The sequence below is a fragment of the Microcaecilia unicolor genome, chromosome 5, assembly GCF_901765095.1.
Source record: "Microcaecilia unicolor chromosome 5, aMicUni1.1, whole genome shotgun sequence".
NCBI classification, from domain to species: Eukaryota; Metazoa; Chordata; class Amphibia; order Gymnophiona; family Siphonopidae; genus Microcaecilia; species Microcaecilia unicolor.
In genome coordinates, this window is record NC_044035.1 from 177120492 (window position 1) to 177142352 (window position 21861).

General features: G+C 43.1%; 1 pseudogene; it reads left to right on the forward strand.

The window, feature by feature from the left end:
* Positions 1-232: 232 nt before the first annotated feature.
* LOC115471303 overlaps positions 233-21861 on the forward strand; it is a 101184-nt pseudogene continuing 79555 nt past the window's right edge.

Genomic DNA, 21861 nt, shown 5'->3' on the forward strand with positions numbered 1-21861 from the left:
ATGATCTGGCTGGTTTTGGATCTGGCTGTGGGGTGTAACAGGGGCACGACCATGGAGATTTCCGTCCTTTTTACACCAAGATAAACAGTTCATAGAACACTTACAGACAAAATGGCAATTTTATGTTGACACTAACGCTGACTCATGTGATTCCTCAATCACATTTTGGGAGGCCTCTAAAGCTGTTATAAGAGGAGAGGTGATTGCTTTTCAAAGTGCTAGGGCCAAGAGAATGGCGGCAGGGGTGCTGCGCCTGGAAGGGGAGTATAAATTAGCAAAGAAAAAATTTATTGTTGATCCTTCCAGGATCCACAAAGACAAGATGGATGCCTCCCTGGTGGCGCTTAACTCTCTTCTTCACGAACAAGCGCAGAGACATTTATCGGCGGGTCGCCTTAGGTTTCAGTGCTTTGGAAACAAACCAGGTAGACTCTTGGCGAGGGTGGCACGGTCGAACATTCCGCGCCAGTTTATCCCCAAGATTATCAACCAGCGGGGGTCACAAGCTTCTACTCCACAAGCTATCTTAGATGGGTTCCGAGATTTTTTTGAGGATATGTATGCCACAGGGAATTGTGAACGTGGGCCTTTGTTGAGGGACTATTTAGACGATGCAGGGATGCCCAAGTTGAGGGTAGAGGCCCAACAGGCTCTGTCTAAACCACTTCAGGGGATAGAAGTGCAAAAAGTCATCAAGAAACTAAAGCTAGGGTCTGCCCCAGGGGTGGATGGTTTCTCAAATGAATACTATAAAATCATGGCATCCCAGCTATATGGTCCCCTAATAGATTATTATGATGAAGTGATAGACCGGGGCTCATTCTCTAAGGGAGAAAATGAAGCACTTATTACTCTGATTCCTAAACCTGGCAAGCCATTGGACCAGATGGAGTCCTATAGACCTATATCTCTCCTCAATGTGGATATAAAAATCTTGGCTAGGATATTGGCAGACAGGTTGGCAGTCCATATTCCATCTCTGGTAGGGGAACACCAAGTGGGCTTTGTACGAGGCCGTCACGCAGTTACCCATGTGCGGAAAGTATTGTTGGCAACGGCCTACGGACAGGCTACAGGGGACCCGCTACTATTAGTGAGCCTTGATGCAGCCAAGGCCTTCGATAAAGTCAATTGGGACTACTTGTTCCAAACCCTTGAATATATTGGGGTGGGAGGGAGGCTTTTGGCTGCCATAAAGACGCTTTACCGGGACACCACGGCAAGGGTACTGGTTAATGGACTTCGTTCGGACGCTTTTAAAGTGGCAAGGGGTACCAGACAGGGGTGTCCCCTGTCCCCATTATTGTTCTTATTGTATTTAGAACCCCTCTTGCGCACCATACTAAAAGATCCCAATATAAAAGGAGTAACATGTCGTGGGAAAGAAACAAGGGTACTTGCATTCGCGGATGATCTTTTTCTGACCCTCACCCAACCTACCATCTCGGTCCCCCACCTAATAGAGGTTATAGAGGAGTTTGGTTTTTTTTCTGGCCTTTCTCTAAATTTACATAAGTCAGTAGCTCTCCCGGTTCAATCTGCGGTGAGGGAGGAGTGGGTGGGGGACTTTCCGTTCCAATGGGCAGAGGGGGTGGTCAGATATTTAGGTGTGCTAATTCCATCTGATCTTTCCCGGTTAGCTGAGATAAACCTCGGTCCACTGAAAGACAAGCTAGTAACAACACTGCGGGGGTGGAGGGGGTTACCTCTCTCACTACAAGGACGAATAGCTCTATATAACATGACCCTGTTCCCCAAGTGGACATATATTTTACAAATGCTCCCGCTCATTCTGAGTTGTAAAGAGGACACATGGCTTCAGAGACAGCTTAATGGGTTCTTATGGCAAGGAAAGAGAGCACGTATTGGGATCAAGACATTGATGCGGCCGAAAGGGAAAGGGGGACTAGGACTTTTGGACCTGAAATTATTTTCGATAGCCAGTTGTTTGCGCCATTTGTCGGACTGGTTCCGATCCACTGAACATTTTTCATGTACTGGGATTGAGACTGCTCTGACAGAACCGCTGCATTTTGCATACTGGTTACAGGCGCCAACAAATCAGTTACCTCCTCTGGGTCCTTACAAATATATTTTGAATCCGTTGAGGAAAACATGGCACTGGATAAGCAAAACCTATAAGTGGGACAGATCGGTGTCGCCCCTGTTGCCTATTCGGGGTAACCTGGCATTCCCGGAGGGAGGGTCCTCGGCCCTATTTAAAAAATGGTCAGCGCGGGGGATCCGGTTCCTATTTCAGGTAGTAACAGAGCAGGGGTTAATGAAACGTTTCAGGCCTTATGTGAGGAATTTGTCTGGAAGGGGGTGATACATTTGCATATCTACAGCTAAGTCATTATGTCCGTTTATTGCCAGCCGGTTCCCTGGCCAAGGGTGTGTGGGAATTGCAGGACGATTTGTTGGGGCTGGAGGCGCAGCAGAGAACCCCACTGAAATACTACCATAGCTGCTTGCGAGACTCTTTAACACCATTGGACACTACTCTCATATGCGATAGATGGTCCCAAGAGCTTCGCTGGTGTTTGACACCACAACAACTGGAGATGCATGTGGGTAAGAGGAACCCGAATTATAGCTACGTCTTGCAAGGTTCCGCGTTAGGAGTTACGGATCAAGAAAGGGATCTGGGTGTCGTCGTCGATGATACGCTGAAACCTTCTGCTCAGTGTGCTGCTGCGGCTAGGAAAGCGAATAGAATGTTGGGTGTTATTAGGAAGGGTATGGAGTCCAGGTGTGCGGATGTTATAATGCCGTTGTATCGCTCCATGGTGCGACCGCACCTGGAGTATTGTGTTCAGTACTGGTCTCCGTATCTCAAAAAAGATATAGTAGAATTGGAAAAGGTACAGCGAAGGGCGACGAAAATGATTAGTGGGGATGGGACGACTTTCCTATGAAGAGAGGCTGAGAAGGCTAGGGCTTTTCAGCTTGGAGAAGAGACGGCTGAGGGGAGATATGATAGAAGTGTATAAAATAATGAGTGAATGGATCGGGTGGATGTGAAGCGGCTGTTCACGCTATCCAAAATACTAGGACTAGAGGGCATGAGTTGAAGCTACAGTGTGGTAAATTTAAAACTAATCGGAGAAAATTTTTCTTCACCCAACGTGTAATTAGACTCTGGAATTCATTGCCGGCGAGAACGTGGTACGGGCGGTTAGCTTGACGGAGTTTAAAAAGGGGTTAGATAGATTCCTAAAGGACAAGTCCATAGACCGCTATTAAATGGACTGGAAAAATTCCTCATTTTTAGGTATAACTTGTCTGAATGTTTTTACGTTTGGGGAGCGTGCCAGGTGCCCTTGACCTGGATTGGCCACTGTCGGTGACAGGATGCTGGGCTAGATGGACCTTTGGTCTTTCCCAGTATGGCACTACTTATGTACTTATGTACTTATGATTTGTTTGAAATCGTCTCAGAGAGTGACTGAGAATGCAGCATGGACAGAGTTGAACTACAAATTCTTGCTGCGCCTCCATTTTTCGCCCCACAGAGCTTTCAGAGCAACTTTGCGAGAGTCAGATGATTGCCCTAAATGTAGGGGCCCGGGAGCATCTCTGGGACACATGGTTTGGTCATGTCCATTGGTGCGGTCATTTTGGTTGGCAATGGGCAGACAGGTGTCGGGCATGTGGAGGGTACGGTGGGAGGCCTACTCCGGGCCAACTATTTGATGTCTTTCTGGTGCAGGGACCGCTACCAGAGGGACTGAGGGCTTTTTTAAGGAGAGCTGTGTTGATGGGGAAAAGAACAATTTTGCAGCAATGGACCACACGAGAGGCCCCCTGCACATCGCATTGGCATAGTGCCATGATGCAGTGCTGCTCAGTGGAGAAACAGAGGATCCGTGACCTGGCCTCTGCAAGGGGAGACCATTTTTGCAAGGTTTGGTCACCGTTCTGGGACTCACTTACTTCCACAGCAAAAAGCAGGATTTTGAATTGTTAGGGGAGGGTGGGGGAGGGGTATCAGTTGGAGAGTTTGTTTGGAAGCAAAGAGGGAGGGGAGGGGGGGGAGAAAAACGAAAATTATAGGTTCAGCATTTGTTTGAGCAGATTTGATACTCTTTTTTGCTAGTTAACAATTTCTTTGTGAAATGTTTTTCAATTTTGTGGTCATAATATTTTGTATCGTATGAAGTTGTGCTAATAAACAATATTCATAAAAAAAAAACAAAAAAAAAACAAAGGAGCATAGGCACCTACGCGCGTCCAACATGCATCAAATTGCCATTACTGCCCAGCTACTGCATGCCCTGGGTAGTAATTCCATTTTTGGTGTATGCCCAAAACACATGGTAGAAAATATTTTCTACTTTCTATCACGGGGCCCTTACCCGGCAGTAATCGGTAGTTGGTGTGAGCTGCATGCTTACCGCCCGGTTAGCATGTGAGAGCTTACCACTAAGTCAATGGGTGGTGTTAAGGTCTCAGGCTGAAAATGGATGCGCGCTGGTTTTCATTTTGCCACATGTCCATTTTCCGGTACATAAAAAAAAATCCCCTTTTCTCCAGGCACACTCAGGAAATGGACCAGCTTGCTTCCAAAACGCGTGCATACACCAACACAGGCCACTTTTGGGCATGCCTTAGTAAAAGGGCTCCCAAATTTGTCAGCCTTCCTAATTTCTATTAGAGTTTCACTATCTCTTCATCCTGTCCAGGTGGATGGTAGTATAGCCCCACCACTATACTTCTCCTCATCACGCATGGCATGTCTATTCATTAAAGATTCCATATTTCATTTTGTTTCCTGCAGATCTTTTAACCTGTTTCAATCTATGTCATCTTTAGTATATAGCAATATCCCTCTATCAGTTTGATTCATCTAACATTGTGCCTTCTGTTACTGATATCTTTCCCGGCTGTTGTTTCCACCTGCCGTGAGTTCCATCAGCGCTATATTGTGCATGGTCATGGGAGCTTGCTCTACCCTTTGTTGACATCACGTGATGCCATTTAAATCCGGCTCCCAGCAGCAAGGTATTAAGGCATGCTTCTTTGTGCAGCAACTGAGCCATGACTGAGTAACACTGTTAGCTTGGTAGTTTTCTTGTTAAGTTTTTGTGTTTTATTTTAACCAGTGGGGTTGTTGTTGTTGTTATTATGATGTGTTTATCTAAACTGGATAAATGGAACGCTATCCCTGTTGTAATATCTTCTAGGGTTGATGATGTCAGGAGGGATTTTAGAAAACATAGGCCTCAAGTTTTGGTGCCTTTTTTGTTCAGAATTGCAGTCTTTCATTTCAGATTACTGGTATGTTGATAAATGCTAGGGCTGTGAATAAAAAGAAGTGTGATGATATATACGATTGTTCATAAAAAGGTTAGATTTTTTTATGTTTAACTTAAACATGGTTGGTTGCGGGAGACAGTGTATCCCCTGGTTTGCTTTGTCCAACTGATTTTGCATGTATTAACAAACCACAAAGTTTTAGAAGGGGTGGTAGGCTTCCTTTTATTTAACATTCATATTTGAAGTTCAATTAGGTCTCAGCTAGATATATTGATTCTCTTGAATGTTTGTTAGTTGAATCAGATGAACTATCAGTGTTATGGATTCTTATAGTTTACTGTCCCCCAAATACTCAGAGTATATTTATTTGCTTATAGATTTTATTTCTGAGTTAGCTTTGAATTATGACAAATTTTTAGTGTTAGGAGATTTTAATGTGCCATTTGGATCGGTGAAAAACAATATGCATGTGCTGTTTTTAGATACTATGGAAAATCTTGGATTTAGCCAACGATGCATTCATCTACTCATCAATGTGGAAATATTTCAGATCTGGTTTATGTTTCACAAAAAACTGAATACTAATTGGGGGTTCTTTGTCATCGGGCCCAGTATCAGGGTCTCATCATTTTATTCTTTCATATTCTTTTTTGTTGGAAGGGTTGGTTCCTAATTGTACCAAAAAGCAAGAGCAGGTGGTGCAAACAAAAAGACTGAAGCCTTGTCTTTCAGTTGCTGATTTAAAAACTATAGCAGCTTCTTTTATGTCTAATAATCTGGATTTCACTCTTACTGAAGGAGTTGATAAATGGTTTAGGGCCCTGTTTAAAAAAAGAGCACTAGCATTTTTAGCACACACTAAAAATTAGCACTCTAACTGTATAGTTTAGCGCACGCTAATTTTTAGCGTGTGCTAAAAACGCTTCGGTGCCTTTGTAAAGAGGGCCCTTAATGTTTTACAGTTAGAGTTAGTGGCAGACAATTTATTCGAAGTAATACAGATGCCTGGTTCTTCAGAATCCAGAAACAAATGGTGTTATCCAGGATTATTCTTTTTAAGGCAACAGTTACATCAGGCGGAGAAAGAACCCCTCTCAGGAACTTCTAGATAAATGTAATTTTCAAGGTCTACATTCTTCAGCTAAAACTTTGGAGTTACTTCCTTTCAGTGTTTTCTCTCAGTGTGAGGTTTTATTAACATTAATTTCATACTTGGTAAATCTTTTTCTGCAAACTAGTACAGTTCCTGACAAACTATAGCAGCTGTGGTTACTATTTTTTTAAAAAGGGAAGACAGATGAGGGCTACTCCAGTTTTCATCCAATTTCTAATTTGTCTCTTCTTATCAACAGTGCTTAAAAAGGCAGTTTTGGATCAGCTTAGTGATTTTTTGAAAAACGGCAATTTTCAAATAAGTGTCAATTAGGGTATAGGACGCATCACAGTACTGAGGGGTGCTAGCGTTTTTAGCATGCGCTAAAAATTAGCATGCAATAAACACTACAGACACCCATAGGAATATACGGGTGTCTCTAGAGTTTAGTGTGTGCTAAAAATGCTAGAACCCTTTTTAAAAGAACTCCTGAGTCTCTTTTGGTGTCTATTGTTGATGAAAGTGAAGGGTGATCTGGGATTTGATACATTATGGATCCAACTGGATCCCAGTGCAGCGTCTGATTCTGTTTCTCATTCTAAGCTGCTTGTTACTTTCATGAAACTTGCTTGGTTGGTTTGAATCTTATTTCTCCAATCAGTCACAGAATGTTGGAATTCTGAGTTATCTGCAGCGAGGTGTAGCACAGGATCCATTATTATTGCCTATGTTTTTCAACTTATACTTTATTCCTTTGGCTGAATTGTGTGAGAATTGGGGGTTTAAGTTTCATTTTTTTTGCAGATGACATTCAAATCATTGTTTTTATAAAAGAGGATCAAGTGCAGGTTGTGTCTGACTTTAATTGCAAACTTGTTCTTTTGGAAAAATGGTTAATGGAACATGATTTGACTTTGAAAGTAGATAACTCTGCCACTATGTGGCTTTCTTGAAAAGGCAAGCCTTTGACTGTTCTTCCTTCAATTGGTGGTTGTCTCATTCCTTTTAAGGCTGTTATACTGACTTTGGGTTTTTACTGTGAGGATGCCTTGAAATTTGATAAACAAATTAATCAGATTTTCAAGGCTTGTTATTTTCAACTGAGGCAAATTCAACAGCTTAAGCCTCTTCTAGCTCGGTCTAATCTGATTAAGTTGATTCACGCATTTATCAGGAGTAGACTTATTACTGTAATTCTCTGACCTTAACCACCCAGAAGGGGCTTCAGTTTGTACAAAACACTGCTGCACGCTTAGTAGTCAATGGGAAGAGAACTGATCGCATAACACTGATTTTAAAGGAATTGCATTGATTACCTGTTTCTGCTACACTTCCTTTCAAAACTTTGTGTTTGGTCTTTAAGGATCTTTTCTTGCATTCTCCAGAATCTCTTTCAGAATCGGCATTTTTTTCTCTTCATTCTTCACAGCAAAGCTCATTGCAACTTCCTTCACTTCGTGATTAAGCTAACTTCTACTAGAAAGAGAGCCTTTACGGGTCCTTTTACCCAGCTGTGGGAAAAAGGGCCCTGTGCTAACGGTGGGAGCCGTTTTTCCTGTGCACCAGGGCCCTTTTTACCGCAGCAGGTAAAAAGCTCCCAGACAAGCATGGCGATGCAGTAAGGGAATTCCTATCATGTGGCTGGGAGCCCTTGGCACCATCCATTGAGGTGGCAATAAGGGCTCTCACGGTAACCGGGCAGCTTGCTGTGATGCCCGATTACTGCTGAGTTACCGCTACACAAGCCATTTCCAGGAGTTTTCTTTTTCTCCTGGAAATGGTGCGTCCTCGGGGCAGAACTACTGCTGGTGGCTGCGTTGGGCCAGCGGTAGTCCCGATTTTGACTTCAGTAACTTTCCCAATGCTTTGTAAAAGACACCCTTAGTTATTTTGGACCTTTGTTATGGAACTCACTTCCTGCTAATGTTAGCAGTGTGACCAGCTATTTAGGGTTTTGCAAAGTACTGAAAACTTGGCTTTTTTGAAACTAACTTTAAGTGTTTGATTGTAAGATCTAGTTATTTGGGACTTTTGTTATGGAACTTACCTTCTGCTAATGTTAGTAGTATGTATGATCAGTTATCTATGATTTGTGTAATATTTAAAATTTTGGTAACTGAAACTAAATTGATTAAGTGTTTGACTGTAGTATTTTAGTTTTATTGTTTTCATTTTGTAAGTATATTATTTTTTTCTCTGTAAACCGCTCTAAAACTTATGTACTAAGCAGTATATCAAGTTAATAAATCCAGCCCAATTCAATCCCTGATATTGCAGTGTCCCATTGGTTATCCTTCTTCCACTAGGTCTCTGAGATGCCTATTATGTCTAACTCTAATGTACTGCCACACATTCTAACTCTTATTTTTTAGGACTTCTGACATTCACATGCAGACAAAGTATGTTTTGTTTTTATTTGGATTTACAACCTGCATAGCTATCGGTGGGAGTAATTTGGAATCATTTATCTCTGGGTTGCTTCAGGATATTTCTAACATCTGCATTTTGTCAATATATCTTGTCAGTTTCCCCCAAGATCTAGTTTTAAAATTGCTGTATCTCCTTTTTAAAGATCAACACCAGCACCCAGACACTTGCTCCAGTATCTCATTCATATCTATTTGTGTCACTGCCTGGACCTACTAAGGCAAAGTAGGTCGTATCTAGCCCACTTCCTACATGCATGCTTCTCAGTCAGGAAATCCTTGCCTGGTGGCTGGGGTGTTTCCAGCATCTATCCTACTACTCAGTTCTAAAGCTTCTTGCATGGTAAGATCTGCCACCTGGCCTCACTAGAATCCTTGCTGTTTACCTTTAGTCCAGGGTATCTTGTTGTACTTCCAGCTGGCATCTCCAACCTGCCATTGCTGGGGGATGAGGATTGTGCAGAGGTACTCTGAGTCTCCTCAGAAATGTCCTTTCTTTCAAATCTAATATAGCTGCAGATGGCATGGTGAGTGCTGAGAGAGCCACCAGTATGCATTCTCCAATTCATACATGGGATCACAACATGAAAAACAATGTAGCTGCACTTAAACAAGCTCCTGCAGTAGGTAGCAATGAGAACAGTCAACCCAGTCTATGGTTTCCAAGCTCATTAACAACATTGTCCATGTCTGCCAAAATTTGGAGCAATACAAAAAAAAGGTTAATAACAGAAGGCACTCAGGATCAGTTCTGTTATAATTTCAATAGTTGATCTTCACTTAAAAGATTAAACTGCTGTCTCTGCTCTCATTGAGGGAAACAAAATGTACTCCAAAGCAGACCAACTTTATGTATCTATGCTATGACTTCTTTTCTCCGATCTCACAAGATACCATACTTCAGCTCTTGTTCCCCACTACCAATATCAGCTATCGTCTTCTTCCCCAGTCCCCGTGTCATCCAGGAGTATAAGAGACCCACTCTTAAATACCCAAACACGTCCTCATTGAATTCTTAACACACATTCCTAGAATGGATGGAGATGAAAGAACTCCAACAAACAAGGGCAAATTATATACTTTTGTAGAATATTTAGATATTCTTCCACTTCAATGTTGTCTATGTAAGGTAGCAAACTGGCTTCAGAACCTTGTCCTGAATCCAGATAAAACTGTAGCCTGTTGGATTTCTGGTCCTTCACCATCCCCATCTTTTGTCCCTATTCTCTTTGATAGGCCTGTTGCTACTGTTCTTCCTTTTAAATATATGGGCATGATTCTCAACTCTTCACTCACTTTCTCTCATCAGATTTCTAATGTCCTCAAATCAGGAATTTTTGCTTTCAGAAACTTGAGAGCAATCCAGAATTATCTGGACAGTGATTCATTATGTATTAGTAGTGTATCTCACCCCCTTTTATCAAAGCTAATTTGCATATTTGACAGGTGACTGTGCCCACTTCCGGTCCCAGCAGCCAATCAGAATCAAGGCCACACCCAAGCCTTGCCCACTTCTGGTCAAGCTCTGCCCACTCCCTTTGACATCACCAGATGTGGCATCACAGTCCCCACCCCAAATCTTACTCCTTTTCATAACCTCACCCCTTTTAGTGATCTCACAGAAGTGATATCATAGCCACGACCTTTTTCCAAGATGGTGGAGTGGAGGAGTGGCCTAGTGGTTAGAGCACCGGTCTTGCAATCCAGAGGTGGCCGGTTCAAATCCCACTGCTGCTCCTTGTGATCTTTGGCAAGTCACTTTACCCTCCATTGCCTCAGGTACAAACTTAGATTGTGAGCCCTCTGGGACAGAGAAATACCCAGTGTACCTGAATGTAAATCACCTTGAGCTACTACTGAAAAAGGTGTGAGCAAAATCTAAATAAATAAATATTAAAAATCAATCCTGATACTGACAGGGTCTAACGTATTGAAAAAGTTTTAGAAATAAAAGGAAGGGGTCAGAGTAAAGAAATGTCTAGTGAAATGGAGAGAGTGGCCTAAGAAATTTAATAGTTGGGTGCTGGCCAGCAAGGTACAAGACTCTAAAGGTGTGCATGAGAACCAACATGGACAATGAAGGGTTCTACATTACAGTACCTAGCAATGGCTCTGTGGAAATGTTTCCGCAAAACACCAGTTCTAGTTTTACAGTATATTTAGCAAGACCTCTGGATCTACAAGGTTCTTGGGAAGTGGGTTTGGTGGAAATACAATACTCACACATGTGGGACAATGTTGCAAAAGACAGAAACAGAAAAGATGTACATTTCCCAAAGTTGACACATCTCAGTCCTTAAGTATTACACATTTTTTTCTACCTTTGTTACATAGTAACATAGTAAATGATGGCAGAAAAAGACCTGCATGGTCCATCCAGTCTGCCCAACAAGACAAACTCATATGTGCTACTTTTTGTGTATACCCTACTTTGATTTGTACCTGTCCTCTTCAGGGCACAGACCGTATAAGTCTGTCCAGCACTATCCCCGCCTCCCAACCACCAGCCCGGCCTCCCACCACTGGCTCTGGCACAGACCGTATAAGTCTGCCCGGCACTATCCTCGCCTCCCACCACCGGCTGGGCTCTGCCACCCAATCTCAGCTAAGCTCCTTAGGATCCATTCCTTCTGAACAGGATTCCTTTATGTTTATCCCACGCGTGTTTGAATTCTGTTACCGTTTTCATTTCCACCACCTCCCGCGGGAGGGCATTCCAAGCATCCACTACTCTCTCCGTGAAAAAATACTTCCTGACATTTTTCTTGAGTCTGCCCCCCTTCAATCTCATTTCATGTCCTCTCGTTCTACTGCCTTCGCACCTCCGGAAAAGGTTCGTTTGCGGATTAATACTTTTCAAATATTTGAACGTCTGTATCATATCACCCCTGTTTCTCCTTTCTTCCAGAGTATACATGTTCAGGCCATCAAGTCTCTCCTCATACGTCTTATAACGCAAATCTCTTACCATTCTCATAGCTTTTCTTTGCACCGCTTCAATTCTTTTTACATCCTTCGCAAGGTACGGCCTCCAAAACTGAACACAATACTCTAGGTGGGGCCTCACCTGCGACTTATACAGGGGCATCAACACCTCCTTTCTTCTGCTGGTCACACCTCTCTCTATACAGCCTAACAACCTTCTAGCTACGGCCACCGCCTTGTCACACTGTTTCGTCGCCTTCAGATCCTCAGATACTATCACCCCAAGATCCCTCTCCCCGTCCATACCTATCAGATTCTCCCCGCCTAACACATACATCTCCCGAGGGTTTCTATTCCCTAAGTGCATCACTTTGCATTTCTTCGCATTGAATTTTAATTGCCAAACCTTAGACCATTCTTCTAGCTTCCTCAGATCCTTTTTCATGTTTTCCACTCCCTCCAGGGTGTCCACTCTGTTGCAGATCTTAGTATCATCCGCAAATAGGCAAACTTTACCTTCTAACCCTTCGGCAATGTCACTCACAAATATATTGAACAGAATCGGTCCCAGCACCGATCCCTGAGGCACACCACTACTCACCTTTCCCTCCTCCGAGCGAATTCCATTCACCACCACCCTCTGGCTTCTGTCCGTCAACCAGTTCCTAATCCAGTTCACCACTTCGGGTCCTTCCAGTTTATTTAAGAGCCTCCTGTGGGGAACCGTGTCAAAAGCTTTGCTGAAATCTAAGTAGATTGTTGTCTGGGCATTTTATTTTTTTCCACTTTCATTGTGTCAGTCTTCTCCTAAATTATTTTCCAGGTTTCTGTTTCCATTCATTCTCCTTTTCCTTCTCTATTTCTGTCAGACACTGATCTTTCTTTTTATGTTTTTTATGGTTTTTTTCACTTTTCTCTGCCTTTATATTCACCCATTTAATTTTTCTCCTCATTCTCTTTCTCTCTAGTTCTTAATCGCTTTCTTTTCACCTTTTTACTCACTGACTTTTCCTATCATCCCCTTTCCAGCACTCCCATAGCCCCATCTGCCTCTCTCCTTCCCCAGTTTCCTATCCACTCCCTAGTTCCCATCCTCTGTACTCACCCTCTCAGCTTTCACCCTCCTCTTCCATTGCCTTATATTCCCCACCAGCTCCACCTGTCTCCCCCCCCTCCTTCCCTTGCCTCCAGGCCATTATTCTCTCTCTTACCCTCTACCCTATCTCCTATTGCCTCTCATTCACCATCTTTTTAACACCATTTCCACCCTCACTCAACCCCTTTGGAGACCCATCCTCTTTCTTACCCCTCCACAGTATGTATCCCCATGCCTTTTCAGTGTCTTTCATTCTCTCTCTCCATTCTTCCAGGCATTCACATTATGTTTCAACCTTTCCCAACAGTTCATCCACCTTCTTTTGCCTCATTTCCTACCCTCACTCATTCTCCCAACCCATCAATACACCGTCACTCATACCCATACCAATTACCATGTCCTTACTATCCATTCAAAATTCCCACTCAGTCTCTCTTGTCCATAATTCTCTGTTCTACTCTCCCACTTAATTACCGTGTCCCAGTCATCTTCTGCTCTGCTTCTCTCTCCCTCACCAAATCTCATCCATCTTATACTCTGTCTCCCTTACCTCCCCTCCACCCCCAAGTCTCATCCATCTTCTGCTCTTTCCAGTCCATTTGACATTCCTTCAAGTCTAACATTCATTCCCTCTGTGCTCTTATTGGTCCTGTCCAACCTCTTCTCTCTGTGACCCTGTCCCTATTCTCTCCCCATCTTCATCATCTGTCCACTCAGTGTCCCCATGCTTCCCTCTGTATCCCTATCCCCTCCCCCTACAACATTATCTATGTCCCTGTCCCTCCCCCTGTCCAGTTTCTCTTTCCTTTCTACTCAATCCCCACTCCCAGTCAACATCTCCTCCTCTCTATTCCCTGTCCCCCTCCCTGTGGTCCAACATCTCTCTCTCTCTACCTCTCTTCCTCTGTAGATCCAGTGCCTGTCTCTCCCCCTCTCTCCCTCACCTCCTTATCTGATCTCTCTGTTCCCTCTGCAAGTCCAGCACCTCCCCCCCCAAGTCCAGCATCTCTCTCCTTCCCCATCTCCCCCCCCCCCCCCTCCGCAGTGGTTTGGCATCTCTCTCTCCCTTCCTTCCTCCCCCTTCGGCAGTTTTCTAAACAGGTGGCAATAATGTAACTTCCTGTTTCTGTGAGAGAAGGGGGGGTTTGGAGAGGCAGGAGATGGGGAACAGAAGGGAAGGGAGAGAGTAGCCCAGTACAACCGAAGTAGCATGGCTTGTAGCAGCTTTTAGCGCCCCCCTCCAAGAGGTCAGGGCCCCCATGTCAAGTTTACCATGCTCACCAGGTTGTGCCAACCCTGCCCATACCTTCCATGTGGTACTGTGACAATTCTATCAATGAACCACCACTGCCCCAGCAAACAACTGCCTAAATTCTCAACTGGAAGCCTACAGGTAACTATATGTTTACTATATAGTTCCAAAATCAGACATAAAGGTCAACCACCAAAGTGGAGGAACAAAGAACACTATGAACGTAGAGGGGTAATCAAAGGAGTAGTATAGACAAATGACACTTCCAAGGACACAAGAGAGTCGAAGAATGTCATACACTAATCGACTTGAGTCTATTAGTAGTTGTTCATGAGTATCCTGTGTATGACATTCTTTGACTCCCTCGTGTCCTTGGAAGTGTTATTTGTATACTTCTTTGATTACCCTTACTATATAGTTTGCACATCAGCAAGTCTTGGATTTAACAGATAGAACTCTGTGCCTGTGTGCCAAAAGAAGAGAAAAGCAATGGGATAAATAGAGATGAAAAGGAAACAGCAGAAAGTGAGATATGGGGATAGAGATTTACTAAACAGTGTCTTTTACTACAGTTCAGAGAAAATCAACCAAAATAAAAGATCATACGAACAGAAACAGTCAACTGGAAAATATTTTAATTAGTGTTTAAGCAAATCTCCCCCAGGGATAAATGCAGCTATTCCCACCCCTCTCCTGGCCCCACACATAGCCTAGGAACACAAAGTATTGAATATTGTGGTAGGGTAATGTCTCAACTTATTTGTTTCCATAACTGGCTTAATATTTTCTAAGTTTATATACAGTTTTCTTTAGTTAAACCAGATGGCATTTTTGGATGTGTTAGTTGTTTAGGGAAAAAAAAGTTTTTTTTCCCAGCAGTTTATCCTAAGCTATGGATCAAAACACTTTTTTTTTTGCATTTTGATAGTTTCCACCCTCTGTTCAATTGATTTGGAGTACACCCCAGTGAGAAGTTTTGAGAAATGTATTCAGAGGCAGTACCCTACACACAACTTAGACAGCATATAGTCATGCTTTTTCAACTACACAGATTTTAATTAAAATCTCAATAAATTAGAAGATCACTTAGAGCAGCAGTTCTCAAATCTGTCCTAGGGGACCACAAGCCAGTCAGGTTTTCAGGATAGCCCTAATGAATATGCATGAAAGAGGTTTGCATATAATGGAGGTGACAGGCATGCAAATCTGTCTCAAGAATATTCATTAAAAATATCCTGAAAGGTTCCCTAGGACAGGTTTGAGAACCACTGATTTAAACTGTATGATTTGTAAGAATGCAATCAAACTTTTCTTATAAACTAGCTGAAATTAATAGACTCTTGTTTTGCCAATAAGTCTTGGACAATGACCTTAAAGAAAAAAAATGTCCTCCTCAATTACCCATGTCAAATGTGTTTGGACTGTTAATTTAAGGGCCACACACTGATAGGACATTTTAAATGTGGCCATTGTAAATTTGTGTTATCACTTTGGAGAGTAAATAATTTCTTAATCCTTTGTGTGGACACATGTATCCTTTACATTATTTTACCACCTGTGCTGTTGCCTTTGCTGTACATGCGATAAAGGAGCGTTGTTCATGTCATTCCTGGAGTACCTTCCACCAATCAGGTTTTCAGGGTATGCACAATGTCTGAAAGAGATTTGAATATAATGGAGACAGCTTATGCAAATCAGTTTCTTACATATTCATTGTGGTTATCCTGAAAACCTGACTTCCAGAGAATTCACAAGGAACAACTTGGTGAACACTGTGCTAAAGTGGCCATGTCCAAAATTGCTTGTCGGTAAGACTGCAAAAGCTTTTCATCTCCATATTACAGAGTATCAGCGCTGTTTGAAGAAACAGTACATTGAGGCACCTTTGGTCTCTCATTCTTTAAAATGCCAGCATTCCTTTGACTTGTATGTACATTTTGTTATAGACTGTGTGAGGATTTCCAATCTGGAGCAAGTCTCACTTGAGCCTTTTATTTTTAACACACCCTCATTCATAACATCCATTTTTACATCATACACATCCATTCAGTAGCAAGGAAAATTAGTGGCAAATAAATTATTCAGTGCCATTTGGTGCTATAAATTAGCTTCTTTTAGATGGTCTTTAATCGCCTCTAGCAAAATAAATTCTCTCATACTAATACATAATCCATAGGTACCCTCCTATTCATGAAAAACAAGACATTAACGAAATCTTCAACAAAATCAATCAAAGCCTACACATCATGAACACATGGGCAGATGCATTTCGTCTGAAATTAAACGCAGAAAAAACTCAATGCCTGATACTCACCTCCCAATACAACACAAAGGAATTCACTGCTATAAACACACCAAACCTAAACCTTCAAATCTCAGAAACGCTAAAAATCCTTGGAAGCACTATCGACCGCCACCTAACGCTCGAAACTCACGCTAACAACACAACTAAAAAGATGTTTTACAGCATGTGGAAACTGAAAAGAATAAGACCATACTTCCCAAGATCCGTCTTTCGCAGCCTAGTGCAATCCCTCGTACTCAGCCATCTGGATTACTGCAACTCACTATACGCAGGTTGCAAAGAGCAAACACTGAGGAAACTTCAAACAGCCCAGAATACGGCAGCCAGACTCATCTTTGGAAAGCCAAAATATGAAAGTGCAAAACCATTACGAGAGAAACTGCACTGGCTTCCACTCAAGGAACGCGTCACTTTTAAAGTATGCACATTAGTCCACAAAATCATTCACGGCGAAGCCCCAGCATACATGTCTGAGTTAATAGACTTACCACCCAGAAACGCCAAAAGATCATCCCGAACCTTCCTTAACCTCCACTTCCCCAATTGCAAGGGATTGAAATACAAGGCGCTACACGCGTCAACCTTTTCTCAAATGAGCACGCAGTTTTGGAATACACTGCCGCGCAACTTAAGAACGATCCACGAGCAAGCTTCCTTCCGCAGATTATTGAAGACCCATCTTTTTGAAAAAATTTACGGAAAGAACCAAAACACATAAAGTCCATACTCACTGTTCATTAATGCATCATACATCCACTTCTGAACTCTCATTCCAGTAATATCACATCACTCATACCTTTACTCACAGAAAGATATATACCATATGTCTTCATGCCTTATTATCGCCCTCTAAGCTCCCATTGTCTCCTTCCAACGTTTCAATGTTTGTGTTCCATTATTACATTCCTTAATGACACCTCGATTGTCTCGCATAACTCTGCACAATGTAATCCATAACCAATCTGTAACAAATTGTATTTCCATCATTTAACTCATATTGTAAGCCACACTGAACCCGCAAAAAGGTGGGAAAATGTGGGATACAAATGCAATAAATAAATAAACATTCAGTCTCTTTACCTGAATCTAGCCTACCATCTTCTTCAACCCCACCATACTTTCAGGGGTTCCTCACTGATCCAAAAGTCAAAATAACATTCTGAGCTATGAACAGAGATATTTGGATAAAGTGTTGGTTAGCCTTTCAAGGTATGATATTAAGCTTTACAGGCCAGTAGCAACGTTTTCCCTTGATGGAGTAATTGTACTTTAAGTAAAGCTCTCCATCATTTGAAGGACCTCCAACAACTGAAACCAAGTGTCTGTATTGTGCTTAGGTTAAAATTCAAATTGTTGTTTGTCTATTAATCCATTAAGAGGAAGAAAATGTTTCAATTGTTGAAGAACAACTTTCTCAAATATTTTAAATAGGGAAATGTAAACACTTCCCCCGCCGCTTGGCTGTGCTTCGACTTTCCCAGTCCTACGCCCAACTCCACACCAGGCTTACTAGGTAACTCTGGATGCTTGGCAGTTCAAACAATATCAAACCAGTCAGAAATTTCCTGTATTTAATCAGGAACAGTCTCAACATAGCTCCAGGACTCTTGTAGTTTCAACTCAGCAACAAAAAGAAAAACAGAAAAGCAAGCTCTTTTCCCACAGGTATTAACCCAGCCCTGAGCCCCCCCACAGTCCAAATCCTTCCCTCCCCAAGTTCATCAACTCCACTAATCCTTGAACAAAAGTTCCAGCACTCTCCCCAGCAAAAAGGTTCCCAAAGTCCATTCAGCAAAAAGCCCCAAAGTTCTTTCACCCAAAAGTTCCCCAAAGTTCATTCAGCCAAAAAGGTTCTGCTGCATGCTTCACACTCACCCTAGCAAGCCCTCACCTCACAGCAACCTGAGGAAAGGGGACCCCCTCCCATTCATACCAGCCACTAACTCCTGGTATCCTCCCCAAGGGTCATGCTTGAGCCCAGGGCCAGGTGGAAGCTACTTCCCGAGGGAACCCGCTCAGATACTTCTCTGGGCTTTTCTCTCAATGAATTGAATTAACCTGTTCATCAAGGTTGCTAACAGGCCCTGAGATTGCCCCTTTTCCACCCGGGCTAAGACAGAAATATCCATGGGCTCTACCTGCATTCCTTCACCAATCTCTTTGGCCTCGGTAATCACCTCAGGGGCGTAGCCACGGGTGGGCCTGGGCCCACCCAATTTAGCCTCAGGCCCACCCAGCAACGGAACACCCAATGGGCCTTCTTTCCCCTCCCTCCGTTGGGCAGCGCGCGCCAGCCTAACTGTACAACAAAGCTGCACGGCACCGGGTCCGTCAGCATGCTGCCGCTAGCTCCTACCTTGTCATCTTTCGGCAGAGGTGTTAGTTCTGCTGCTAAATCTGCAGCGGATCCACGCGGTGCCAGGGCTGTCTCTCTGTACGCTGCTGCGACTGCTTCCTCTGCGCTAGCCCCGCCTCTTCAGAAAAAGTATCGGAGGTGAGGCGGGGCTAGCGCACAGGAAGCAGTCGCAGCAGCGTACAGAGAGACAGCCTTGGCACCGCGTGGATCTGCTGCAGATTTAGCAGCAGAACTAACACCTCTGCTGAAAGATGACAAGGTAGGAGCTAGCGGCAGCATGCTGATGGACCCGGTGCCGTGCAGCTTTGTTGTACAGTTAGGCTGGCGCTGCCCGACGGAGGGAGGGGAAAGAAGGCCCATTGGGTGCCAGTAGGTGGTGCCGGAGAAACCTGCAGCGGTGGCTTGGGGGGGACGGTTCGGGGCAGTGGGTAGCCAGACAGCCAATTTTGGGGAGAGGGGGGAGAGAGAAAATTTTGTGCCCACCCACTTTGTGCTCAGGCCCACCCAAAATTGGCTGTCTGGCTACGCCACTGAATCACCTCCTCAGGCATCCACTCCATAGGCTCTATCTATCTTCCCCCTCTCCCCAGCTGCTCCCAATCTTTATCATGAGCCTGCTCAAAAGACTTCTCCTCCTCCCCCCTGGGAACCTGGGAGTTGTAGTCTGGTTCACCTTCTCTAAGGGAGTCTAGTGGCCTCCTCTGGGAGTCAGGGGCATTGCAGCACTGATTAGCCTTCCTAGAGGATTCAGGTGATCCTTCCAGAGGATACTGGGATTGGTAGTCCCTCCACTGTTCCCACCCACGCCTGCCTCTCCAGCGCCCCGGTCTGGAGTCCGGCTCCTAGATCTGCCTAACCCCTCACAAGTGTCACAGAAGGAAAGGATGATATCAGGTGATAACTACCTGGTATAGAAGGATCTAATCTTTCACCTTTAATTAATGGTCTCATGGAAGCTCTCTTTAAACATTCTGGTATTAGACCTTCCACCATTGAGCTATTGACCAATTATGTAATGGTTTCTACAAATGTCTCCAAAGCAACCCTAATAGTTATGCCTGATGAAGGTACTCTAGTGGGAGCCAAGTGGATAATTTTATTGTTAAAGCATCCAAACCAATGTCAGATAAGCTGCTACATCGCACTCGTGAAAAATCTAAGACCCCAGGACTTAAAATGGCATCCAAGTTGGAAAGCCTTACACTGGAAAGGAAAGAGGCATTTTCCAGGATCTCTATAAAATGATTTCACAACTTTGAAGGGGGATGCCTTAGCAAATTGCACTCTTCAGTTGATCCTTCATGCAACATCCCTGTAGGCTACCATAACTGGAAGCCCTTGTTTTTAGTGTGCCAACATTGCTTAACTATCCTTGATGTGGTATAAGTGAATATTACCACTGTTGAACTTTGATTTTTAGCAATTTTGAAGTTTCTCACCATGATACACTTCATCAAAATTTCAAGTTATTTTCTTACAAGTCTTCACTCACTTTCATATATTTTTTTGCACTGAACTTGAAAACATAAGGAGATTTTTCAGACCAATGATGAAGAACCATGTATGTTCCTGTATAAGTAAAGAAACTTAGACTTTAAAATGGCTCATCATCCTTGGGTCATTTTTCATGGGCAAGCATATCTCCTTCTTTCAATTCTCCCTCCCCCCAGCTGTCCAGTATCCCCCCCTTTCTCAGCCCCAGCTGCAACCTCCACTCCCATGATCTGGCATCCCCCCTCTCTCCTAGCTCCCCGATCTACCTTAAAATGTCTTTTTCTCTGTCTTTAGAGATCACCAAAACTGGCAGTGATACATATATGCTGCTTGCAGCCTGTCCCGGAGTCTTTCTTCTGATGCATCCTGCCTGTGCAGAAACAGGAGGAAAGGCTCCGGGTCAGGCCACAGGTAGCCAATCAGGCTCATTTTCAAAGCACTTAGCCTCCCAAAATTCCATAGAAACCTATGGAACTTAGCCTCTCAAAGTGCTTTGAAAATATGCCTCTATGTGTATCACTGTTGCTGCTGTCACTGACCTCTGAGAGAGAGAAACACTTTTTAAGGTAGACTGGGGGGGGGGGGGGGGGGGCAGAGGGGAGAGAGGGCTGCTGAACAAGGTAAAGGAGGGAGGGCTGAAGGGCAGCCTCGAATTATACATGGGTCACAGCAGTTATGGCCATTTTTAGTCCCAAAACTGACCTCAATTTATACATAACTATTGTCACCCATAGGGGATGTTCTAATGATTCCCAGGTCCAGATGGGTGTTGGGGACCTGGAAAAGGTAGAGTTAACATTTTATCTGAAATAAAATGTAAGAAATTGCCCTAAGTGAGTTATTGACAAATTCTAGTTTAGCAGATTCCACTTTATATTGTGAAAAGAAGGCCAGTATGTACAAATAGAAGTCATTGTTTACTACAGACTTCTTTATCTATATTGACAAAGAAAGGCCTTTTGATAAGGGAGTCTAAGAAGGTCTAAAACTGACCGGTATTTATAACAGATGTCTTCTTTTGGAAAAGTAAATCATACATACTCTGTGTTTACCTTCAAAGAACAGATTATAAATGTTAGTCTATTATTAAATGTAGTTGAGAAATACTATGTAATAGGTTTTTTCCATTGTACTATGTCCTCATACTTTAGACTTTTAGCAAATTTGCTTAGATTAAGTTCAATATTCTAAAAAAGATGTCTTGCTGATGCTACGGAATTCTGTGTAGATGGATCAATTATCTCACGTAGAGCAATTTTTCTACTGGTCTTCCCTCCTTGTTAACAAGATACCTTATGCAGTTCTAATAAAAGATCACTTTTACTGATCATTTGTAGTCCAATGTATTTTATTTCTCAGAATTTATGTACTATCCACAGTGCTATCAACGAAGATGCCCTTAGACAGTCTTCACCGGATCAGTTGACCTCCTGGAGGAATATTTTGCTATCTTTAGGAACTAACTAGTTCTCCAGCACTCCCAGCTTCAAATATATTTATACCCTTACAAAGGAGGTTTCTTGGGGTTTCCTTGTCTTCCTACACCCCTCAAAACACAGCTCCACCCCCTGAAAGTAACACTCTATACCAGCTAGAGGTTCTCATATATACAACATATTTACTGAAAAACAAAAGAATCATTCCAGTCTTCCAGA